This window comes from Solanum verrucosum, unplaced genomic scaffold (genome assembly GCF_900185275.1).
Source record: "Solanum verrucosum unplaced genomic scaffold, falcon-dt-bn FXZP01000113.1, whole genome shotgun sequence".
Classification (NCBI taxonomy): Eukaryota; Viridiplantae; Streptophyta; class Magnoliopsida; order Solanales; family Solanaceae; genus Solanum; species Solanum verrucosum.
This window is the reverse complement of record NW_026020105.1, coordinates 130,423-142,675: the sequence shown is the minus strand read 5'-3', so window position 1 is coordinate 142,675 and position 12,253 is coordinate 130,423. Positions and strand designations below refer to the sequence as shown.

The following is a 12,253-nucleotide window of genomic DNA, read 5'->3' as shown; positions in this document are numbered from 1 at the left end:
TTTTTCTAAAAAATTGATGTTACACCACCTATACATTTTGTAATATTTTTCTTTATACGTATCTTTTTTATAGCCAATTTTTTTTTTAATTATTAAAACTTACATTTAGTAATTAAAATATATTAATTCCTCTGATACAATGAAAGGTTTATTTTTCATGAAGCATTAAAAATATCATGCCTCCAACATCTAACACAAGATTTTCATGCTATATTTTGTGAAGAGTTATATTCTTATGTCAAATTTACATACAAAAGTCCTTATCTTTGAACTTAGCGATGAATTTACGTACACTTCACTATGATATATTTACTTATATACATTAACTTTTCTAATGTCAATTAGGGGATAAACGTGCAACGCACGTTCCAAGGACTAGTTATTATTAAAAGTGGGAAGCTCCTACCTTTAAAGTTGAATTACCATTTTGCCCCTCCACTAAATCAAAATATGGTTACTTAATTTGTTAAATATTAATAGTTTAATTACATAATGATATATATGAAGCCCAACAACTATACTTTAATTCTTGTTTTATGGCATTATAATTATAATTGATTAGATTAATTAATTTAATTAAAGTAGAAGACAAAACAATGTATGAAACTCTTCCAATTTAGTGACCCTTTGAATTTTGAAACAAAAAATAAAATTTATGTGTCATGATTCGATGTGTTCATTATTGAAATTTGGTAGGTGAAAGGACATTTAAATATCATTGTAAATACCAGTAAATTATAGCCACAATTTGCTTGTCCCTAGATCATCATATTCTTTTCTTTTTTGTCATCTACAGTTCTCTAATCTTCTTCCTAGATAATGATATAACATATCGTTAGTAAGCTAACTGAGGAGAAGAACATATGACATCATTTTGAGGTTGACTTTCTTACAATAGAATAGTTGAAGTTAGAGTTAGAAGTATAACAGATGAAATCATGAAAAAGTGAAGTTTTCTTAAATTTTCGTGGCATAATGATAATACATCGGTTGCGTGTTGACCTATTTATTATAATATGCATCTTCTCTTTTAACACAATTATTTTTGTCTAGAATTCTAGTCTATCAAGAAGTAAGCTTACTGTATTTTCTCCGTTTTAGTCTCTTTATTAAAGTCCTGGATTTTGTAATAAGCTTTCCGTAGTCTTTGGGCATGAGATTTATTTATAATTGCACCACTGTTTGGTCTAGTTTCTTGATTCCTGTTAGTGTTTGTTGTTTTGGTAAATGAATTTGTGAAGACATCTTGCCAAAACTATTCCTTATAATAAGTTGTTATATTTTACAGTCATAAATTTGCACTAGTAAATTCTTGGAAAACTTGATCACGGTTTTGGTATGGTTTTGGTTGGCACTGCAGTTAATTTCCAATTAATTACACCCAGATTTTAAAAGAAAGAATAAAATAAAATAAAAATCAAGTTACAGTAATAGTTTACATTTGTGATTTTAGAATTTGTGCTTTGCCTTCATGTGGTTACATTTTATTTCATTTTTTTTTGTATTGAGTTGTTATGATCTATTTCTCCATCCTAATCGTTTTCATCTTGTCTTCTTTGCATAAACTCTCTCGGATCGAGTTCTCCGGACTCCTCTTTGCCTTGTACTTTGAGTTGGGTTTGAAACCCAATGCTTTCCCTTTTTCTTGAGTCAGCCCCTATGTATTTGGAAGCCGTTACAGGTCCCCGAAGACCCAACATATTAGTGGAAACTAGTTTATAAATGTTCAAAAGCCCAAGAAATGGGCTGTATACATGCTGCATACAGCAGTATACACTGATGTACGGGTTGAGTGCAGCAAATACAGGGCCAAAAATTAATGTAGGTGCTTGGAGAGCTAAATTAGACTGTATAAACTGAGTATACAGTCCAATATACAGGGAAAAGGACCAAAATATAGTCATATACAGCAGTATACAATCAATGTATACGCTGATTTTTGGACCAAGCAGGTTTTGAGAGAAAATGGACCAGGGCCTAATTTTGTTTTTCATTTATAACAGCAGGTTGGAAGGAAGAAAGGGCTAAAATTGTGCCCAGTTTACATTATTTTAGCCCATTTTTAGATTGGGAAAATTAGCAAATTAGTCATAATCTCTAACATAATTATTAAAAATATCTGTACTTTAAAATAATTATTAAAAATGTCAATATGTCAATATTTTAGAAAATAAATTGTATCACAATATTAAATTATATTACTTTTATTTCTCAAATTAGGCTACATTAAACCCTTTTTTTTACTCCATGTACGGTAAAAAAAATTAAAAAACATACCCCCATTACCCATTTACCCCCCTTTCTAGGTTTATCCCAAACTAGTGAAATTATCTGCGCTATTTATAAATTTATTTAATTGATAAAGTATATATATATAGGAATAAAAGTGTCACATAGTTTTCGAGGAAAAATACTTTCATAAGAAAAAAGAGAAAAAAAAAATGTGTAACATACAAGTCTTGTAGCCTGTCCTTTGTTATGTATATTTTGTCCATAAATAATTTAATTATTAAAAATTAATAACTGTTATTTAGTTAACATATTTAGATGTAATTTTGATTTTTACATAATAAATTCAAAAGAATTTAGAGAATTTTAGTCCAAGAGAAGGCAATCTTAAAATCAAAAGTAACAATTAGGGGAAGATTAGAAACGGAAGAAAAGAATTACATGTCATGTTTAAATAAAATCATTAAAAGCTAATATCATAGAGATCTATACATTAAAAAAGAAAATGGAAGTCCGGAAATTGATATAACAACTAAATCAAAGTTGTGTTAATGGAAATAAGATGTAGATTTAGCGATCACAATAATAATTTCTATTTGTAGTCATTTTTAAATAAATTATTTAATATTCAAAAGATATTTATTCATGAAATTATAGATATCCGTCCACGCATTAGCTAATTTTGTATTGTGAAATGCCTTTTAAAGAAGGAGATTGGATCAATACATCATGCTCCCACCATAGTCCTTGAAAAATTGTTTGGTTTGCGGACAAAGTTATTTTGAAATTATAATCCTACCTAAATTTATATCTCAAATAAATAGACTATAAATTACTTTGATCCTAGATATTCTACCTTATTCTTGTAACAAACGAATGATTTATAACAATTGTTAGATAAGAAAAGAGCGTGAGCTATAAATTCTCCAACTTTCCACTGATAAGAAAGTCTAATCAAGCATAAAACTTCACATTAAACTAGCTTACACATGCAAAGAAACATATTAAAATTAAAAGAGGAAGAGAAAAACAAATCATAGCTAAGAATTCATTAATTACAAAGGTAAAGATTAAAAAAAAAAGAAATCTATATAGATTTTTTTCGTCACGCCTAACTTCCTAAATTTATATTACTATATTATAGAATAGTCTAAGAATGACTATCAATGGTCCAATAAGATCACTACTAATGTCCAATATATTTATAAAATATATAAGTGGGCCCCACCACCTTCCACTTAAATACTACATATTATATATTATTAATTATGATACTATAAATCACAACTAATATCCAATATATTTATCAAACTATATAAGTGGGCCCCACCACCTTCCACTTAAATACTACATATTATATATTAATTACTATACTATAAATGACTTATATACTCCATATTATCTATTAGAATAATTAACAATTATTTGACACTTTAAATTCTATCAATGCCATATAAATTAGGATAGAAACCTAACATATAATATTTAAATATATTTAAAAATAATATAAGTAATACTATACATTACAATAATTAACAACTTCATTATTTAAAACTTATATAAAAAATTTAATTGACTCTCTATATTCTATTGGTACCACATAAAATGGATTATATAATAAACATATATTGTTTGAAATTGACGAAAAAGAAACAATAAATTACAATAATTAATAAAAAAAATAGTCCACTCCAAAAAATCTATCAATTAACAACATATATTGTTTGAAATTGACGAAAAAGAAACTATAAATTACAATAATTAACAAAATAAATCTCTCGACTCCAACAAATCTATCAATTAATGCCACATAAATTGGGACATGGCAAATAACATATATTATTAAAAAATTAGGTTCAAAATGTACTATAAAATACAATAATTAACAACTTAATATATTAAAGAGACATATAAAAAAGGGTTAATATTTGAAATTCTGCATCTGCCACAAAAATTAGAACAAAGAGAGTAATAAATATTATTTTCAAAATTATGTTAAAAAAAAGTACTACAAATCACAATAGCTAACAATTTAAAATATTTTTAAAATCATATACAAATTTCAATAACTTCTCAAATTCCATAATATGACATAAATTTTTAAAAAAAGTGTTATAAATCATAATAAATAGTACAATATTTAAACTACTTTAAAAGCATTATAAATTGTAATAAATAATACAACAATTTAAATTACTGAAAATTTAACGACTTAAATTTTTTTTTAAAAATGTATTAAAATTTTGGTTAATTGTCAAAACTTTACATGTGCCACATAAATTGGGACATGGACAGTCACACATATTTTTTTTAAAAAATTACATTAAAAGTATTCTATCAATTAACAACATATATTGTTTGAAATTGACGAAAATTACAATAATTAACAAAATAAATCTCTCGACTCCAACAAATCTATCAATTAATGCCACATAAATTGGGACATGACAAATAACATATATTATTAAAAAATTAGGTTCAAAATGTACTATAAAATGCAATAATTAAGAACTTAATATATTAAAGAGACATATAAAAAATGGTTAATATTTGAAATTCTGTCTGTGCCACATAAATTAGAACAAACAAAGTAATAAATATTATTTTCAAAATTATGTAAAAAAAAAAGTACTACAAATCACAATAGCTAAAAAATTAAAATATTTTTAAAATCATATAAAAATTTCAATAACTTCTCAAATTTCATAATATAACACTTAAATACTACATATTATATATTAATTACTATACTATAAATGACTTAAATACTCCATATTATCTATTAGAATAATTAACAATTATTTGACACTTTAAATTCTATCAATGCCATATAAATTAGGATAAAAAACCTAACATATAATATTTAAATATATTTAAAAATAATATAAGTAATACTATACATTACAATAATTAACAACTTAATTATTTAAAACTTATATAAAAAATTTAATTGACTCTCTAAATTTTATTGGTACCACATAAAATGGATTATATGATAAACATATATTGTTTGAAATTGACGAAAAAGAAACAATAAATTACAATAATTAATAAAAAAAAATAGTCGACGAAATTGACGAAAAACAAATTATAAATTACAATAATTAACAAAATAAATCTCTCGACTCCAACAAATCTATCAATTAATGCCACATAAATTGGGACATGGCAAATAACATATATTATTAAAAAATTAGGTTCAAAATGTACTATAAAATACAATAATTAACAACTTAATATATTAAAGAGACATAAAAAAGGGTTAATATTTGAAATTCTGCATCTGCCACATAAATTAGAACAAAGAGAGTAATAAATATTATTTTCAAAATTATGTTAAAAAAAAGTACTACAAATCACAATAGCTAACAATTTAAAATATTTTTAAAATCATATAAAAATTTCAATAACTTCTCAAATTCCATAATATGACATAAATTTTTAAAAAAAGTGTTATAAATCATAATAAATAGTACAATATTTCAACTACTTTAAAAGTATTATAAATTGTAATAAATAATACAACAATTTAAATTACTTAAAATTTAACGACTTAAAAATATTTTTTTAAATGTATTAAAATTTTGGTTAATTGTCAAAACTTTACATGTGCCACCTAAATTTGGACATGGAGAGTCACACATATTTTTTTAAAAAAATTACATTAAAAGTATTCTATCAATTAACAACATATATTGTTTGAAATTGACGAAATTACAATAATTAACATAAAAGTCACAACTTTTTAGAAAAGTCGCAACTTTTCATAAAAGTCTTAACTCTTCATAAAAGTCGCAACTTTTCATCAAAGTCGCAACTTTTCATCAAAGTCACAACTCTTCATAAAAGTCGCAACTCTTCATTTTCCATTCACACCTTTTAAAACCCAACAATCCCCCGCATGAATGGGGAATGACTCCAAGACAAAGAAACGGACAAGTATGTGTACTTTACAAGCAAAAATTAATTGCATCTGGATAAGTAGGTTTCCCCTTGGACTTTCCGTAGTGAACATATGTCGGATATACTCGATCAATCGGTAGATGCGATATCTTTGAACCGTCGAGCTTTGGTGTATACCTAGACAACCATATGTCACACAATTAACCCTTTACCGTTTATGGTTCTTACGGTTGTGTTCGTTTCAGCCATGAACACTTCCTGGTTTCATGAGTGTATAGAGAGATGGGCTTTTGACAATCATCCTCTTTGAAGCGGCTTACACTTCACACTCACATAGGTGATTTCTAACCGTGTTATCGCGTAGATACACTATTTGGTCAAATCTGCCAAACTTAGGAAATCATTAAAAACATTAAGCTTTATTAACTCTATAACAAGCCTTAATAATGTATCCTTGTTCCTGAGCATTGTCTTCATCATGAGAATGGATTGAGTTAGTTGACAATGCCGAACCGTCAGTCACAACTTTGTTTTTCTCCTTGAATCTAGCTCTTGGGATCTCCAGTCTGCTAGATAGAGTTACCGCCATGATGACTTGTCCTAAGCCGTAAATCCATTCCCTTAGATGATCTTTCAACTTTCTCTCTAGTTAGGCCTTTTTGTAAGTGGATCCGACACATTATCCTTTGACTTTACATAGTCAATTCTGATAATTCCACTAGAGAGTAGTTTTCTAACGGTATCTTGTTTATGTCTTATATGACGAGACATTCCGTTATACATCATGCTCCATGCCTTGCCTATTGCATCTTGACTATCAAAGTGTATGTGTAACATCCGGCAATGTGAAATAATTGAAGAGGCTTAGAATTGGAAATTTTCATTTTTTGGAAAGGATTTGAAAATCTGGAAAATTTTGGCTAAGTATGGAAAAGGAGAGTTTTTGGCCAACTTTGATTAGTCGTAACTCCTAGCTCAGGATGAGTTAGGAGTATTTCCAGTTATGGTTGCAAATTTCGTGGAATGATCTTTCTAACGCCACCGAGTTTGCTCAATTCCGAGTCCGTATGAGCGAGTTATGGCCATGGAAAGTTGGGCAGTTGGCAAGGAATCCGTCCGGAAAAAAATTAAGGGCATTTTGGTCTTTTCCCTAGCCTTTTATTTTGGTTATATAAATGTGTTAGGCTGATCATTTTGATCAGTTTTACCATTTTAAAAAGAAGTGAGAGTGAGGGTTTTGAGAGAAGAAGAAGAGAAGAAGAGAAGAAGAGGAGATCAAGCAAGGAGATCATTGTGGATTTTCGTCGGGGGTGATCCCTATCAAGGTATGTGAGCTTTTAGTGTTGGGTGATCCTTTCCCCCACACACCTAACCCCTTTTATTCATTAAGAAAGGATTGGCTTTGTTGTTAAAGTTGTGAGTTGTTGTGGTTGAAGTTGTTAAAGTTGTTAGTTGTTGTTGTTGAAATTATTGTTGGTATTGTTGTTGATTGTAATGTTGAGATTCTTGATGATTTGGGACTTGTTTCCGGTTGGGGTTTTGAGTTGAAATCTATTGAATGTTGAGGGATTTCATGTTTCTAAGTGATTGGGGCTGGAACCCTTGAAGTTAGAAAGTTTAGAGTTGGTAACGTGAAGGAGAAAGTCGGGCAACTTGCGAGGAGCACGTCCGCGTCACGGACTTGTTCCCTCTGTGAACAAAATCTTCTCCGCGTCGCGGATAGGACGCGGACTCCACTGTTTTCAGAATTTGTGTTCGAAGATTTTCTTAAGTTTGGCTTTCCTAAATCATTCCTAAACATCAGGAGGTCCTTCCAAACACCAATCAAGTCCTTGAATCCATAATTCAATTCTAGTGAAGTTAGTTTCCAAGTCAAGTGAAGTTAGTTTCCGATTCAAGTGAAGTCAAGCTTAGAAGTTAAGTAAGTCCAAGCAAGTCTTTAAAGCTTTTCAAGAGTCTTCATTAAACGTTTTAACTTCATTCTAAGGCTCAAGTTCCAAGTTAAGTATAGAGTTTCAAGCTAAGTAAAGAGTTTCAAGTTTCAAGTTTCAAGTTTAGTAAAGAGTAAAGAGAATATAGTTTCAAGTCGAGTAAAGAGTATCGAGTTTCGAGTTAAGTCAAGAGTCACGAGTTGAGTTCATTTCTCAAAAGTAATTAGGGAACTGAGTATTTCCCAAGGAAGTTTATAAGTGTTTTCACATTTAAGTTGAGAGAAAACTGAGATTTCCAAAAGAGTTTTGAGAAGTTTGAGCACTATCTCTTTTAAAAATAAAAGATGAGTTTTTCAAAAGAGTTTCTAAAATATGATTAGATATGACAAATCGAGTATGTCATCAATGTTTAAACAGTATGGTCTCTAGATATACCATCAATGTTTAAGCAGTATGAATATCCCGAGTCATCAATGATCATATTAAAAATATGGTTTTGATTTGTTCTTTTTAGAAAGAGTTTTCAAGTGCCTTCGGGCTAAGTTTTGAGTAATTATCTCAACTAAAGAAAGATGTGTTTAAAACACTTATGAGCTAAAGTATTTTTGGGAGTAGTCTTGAGCACCGAGTTGGGGACACGAGTTCATATTAACTCAACTCTCCATAAGAACCATGTAGCCAAACATGGGATTTCTCGGATCATACTTTTTAGATGATCACGAAAGTTAAGCTAGTGGATCCATTAAGCAAAAGTTAAAGTAAGGTCCTATATCGATGGCAAGGTATAGGATGGTCCTTGGGCAACGTGAGGTAAAACGTTGTATCACCACTTAGTTACATAGTGGTGGTTATCGGTTAGAGAAACTCCCACAGCAGTAAAAAAAAAGAGCTTGGTTCCTCGATAAGTTCTGCTTAGTATGGATGGGGGTATGGGACTTCATTCATGCATTGCACAAGTAGACTTTGAGAGGAAGCATGGTATTTTCATGATATTATAAATATGATTTTTACGTCATGTTTTAATAGTTTCAAAGGCTTTATATATTGCATGTGTCTCATTGCTTTATATTAAGTTCAGTTATTCTTGAGTTGTACAGAGCCAAGGTAAGTTCTCTTTTGTATCCCTTTTCAAGCTTAAGTTGTTTTTAGCGGTCCAGCTCGCATACTCGTACATTCCATGTACTGATGCCAGTTGGCCTGCATCGTTTTATGATGCAGACGCAGGTACCCAGGATCAGCATTCTGCACGCCGTTGATCCAGTTGAGCACTCTAGAGTCAATGGTGAGCCTCCTTGCTTCCAGAGGGCTCAGTTATTTTGTTCTCTTAGTTTTGTTTATTAGGGTGTTGCGGGGTCTGTCCCAACATCCATCTAAGTATTTTAGAGGTTTCATAGACAGTCAGTCAGTTAGTTTTGAGTCTGTTATCTATGTATATATGTAAGTATTCTATTTTGAGACTCGAGTTGCCTTTTTGGCCAGATATGTATCATTTAAGTTGTTTATGTCTCTGCATAGCATTGAGTTATTCTGTTGAGTAGATTTTTTGTCATGACCCGAGCCTACACACTTGACGTGGCCGGCACTCGAGAACCATTGCTAGTCCCCAAGCGAACCCTCATCCTGGCTGACTACAACCGGAAAACTGATTCAAGCATACAAAGCTTAAAAACTGAATAAAATAAATAACTCAAATACAAAGCTTTAACTCAAAAAAAAAAACTCTGAATAAAAATTAGATATTCAACTCGCCATAAAATAGGCAACTTAAGTCTTTAAAATATTTAATAAAATAAATGAATAATACAGACTTCTCAACTATATTGACTATCTATAAGGCCTCTAACTGATAGAGATGGAAGTCGGGACAAGACCCACGACATCCTTACTAAACTGAAGAGTAAATGAAATCCTCTGGAAACAAGGAGGCTCACCATAGCTAACTCAAACTCCCGGATTTGTCAACGAATCTCCTGTTGATGATCCTGAATACCTGTGTCTGCATCATGAGAAGATGCAGGTCAAATGGCTCAATACGTGGAATGTACGAGCATGTAAGGGGAATTCTAAAACATAAACATAAGCTTGAAAAGAATCTGAAAGGAAACTGAAGAACTTACCTGGCTCAACTTAACTCAACATAGCTGAACCCATTTCAATATAAAACAGTTTTAAAAATAAGTGCAATATAAAGAAAAGTTGTTTAAAAACATGATACCAACTCTGTGTGTATGCAAAGATACATATAACTCTAAGATTCATGTAAAAATACAAATAATCTGATGTATATAAAAATACAAAATACTGTTGTGGGAGTTTCTCTAACTAACAACCATCACATAAGAGCTATTGTGATGATACAATGATCTTCCTTACGCTGCTAGTGCATCTTATACCTTGCCACAGGCCTGAACTACTAAGTGGATCCACTAGTCTATGCGGAAAGGATTCATCTAAAAAGTATGACCTTTTTCTACCCATGATGGCTACATCATTTATGGGGACTGTGAGTTATCTGAACTCTCCCCCATATCGGTGCTCAATACTACTCCCAAAATATACTAGCTCTTTATGTTTTAAAAACATACTTCTTTCTGTGATTTGAGATTAGTGCTAAAAAAACTTAGCTCAAAAGCTATCTTGGAAATCTCAGTTTCCTCTCTTGCTTCATTTAGAAAACGATTATTCTTTTCTGAAAACTTGCCCGAAGGCTCTTTGGAAATCTCAGTTTCCGTTCTTATTTAAATGTGAAAACATTTTAAATGTCTTTGGGAATATTTAGTTCCCATATACTTTTGAAGAAATGAACTTCAACTCTTTACTCTTTACTCTTTGCTTAACTCAAAACTTAAGTCTTAAAACAAAGTTAAAACGTTTGTAAAAGACTTCTTAAAATATGGTTCATGCCAAATTATGGACATGAACGACTCAATGCAAGGTTTCCAATAACCATAGATAGAACTCAATACTTGGAACTCAAGAACTTCAATAATACTACTCACTTCAAGAATGCTCAACTCAGAGGGTTTATGCGGAATTTATGAGCATGAACTACTCAACTCAAGGACTCAAAGATACTTCTCGTTTTCAAGACTACTCGACTTATAGGGTTCATGCGGAATTATGGACATGAATAACCTAACTCAAACTTCATGGGTAACATGTAATAGTCCCATGATTAGAAATGTAATCTCAAATGGGTTAGAAACTCAATACTTAAGACTTAGGACATGGGGATACTACTCTTTTCAAAGATACTAAATTGATGGAGTTCATGCGGAAGTTATGGGCATGAATGACTCGACCCAAGGGTCAAAATATCAATATGGAACTCGCATATACAACTCTTCTCATTCTCTTACTTACTTTCTCAGAACATAGTTCAAATCAATAGTTGATCTCAAAGGATTCACAATTGAACTCAAAGCTTTGCTTGAACTCTACTCTTAACTCTCTCTTGAATGTGAATTATGAATTCAAGAGTTATGGTTCATGATATGAAGGATCTCATGATGACAAAGTAGACTCATGAGTACATTATCCTCATCCTCACACTCACTTGCTCGAGTCTTGAAACAAGTTATTAGAAGTTGTAAGAGACTCCACAAAAGGACTCAAAGGGACTTTCTTAGAATGTTTGAAAGAACTTTCAAAACATAACTCTTAGCTCGACCTTGAATTTGAATTATGAATTCAAGGTTATGATCATGTTATGAATGATTTCTAGGTGTTAGAAGTAGCTTAGAGTAGTTAGAATCGAAAATGAGTGAAGGTGCACTTTAAACGAACTCAAACGGGGCAACCGACGACAAACTGGATGGGGCAGGCGACCCTGGCGCTATGGGTGGCGTGGGATGCCAACCCCTAAACTTCATAGGAGGGTTTGGGGTGCTCTGGCGGGTGCATCGCGCCATGCCCCAACCCAGAAAATTCGACGAATTTTCCTTGCTCGTTTTCTCACCCTAACTTGCCTAGAATCGAACGGTTTCTTCCCCAATCACTTGAATTCGATTACTTAACATATATACACTCTATTATACTCAAAACAACACTCAAATTACTAAATTTCATCTCAAGAAATCATCAAAACCCCAACACAACAAGATTTAAAATGAAGTTCAAGAACACCTATCAAGAACTCATCAAGAACTCTAATCTTTCAACTTTAAGAATGAAATTTCGTTGAAAATAAC

At 30.9% G+C, this 12,253-nt stretch overlaps 1 pseudogene; it reads right to left on the bottom strand.

Annotated features, from left to right (window-relative positions):
• The window catches only part of LOC125825154 (uncharacterized), a 56,940-nt pseudogene that overhangs the window by 43,334 nt on the left and 1,353 nt on the right, over positions 1-12,253 (bottom strand).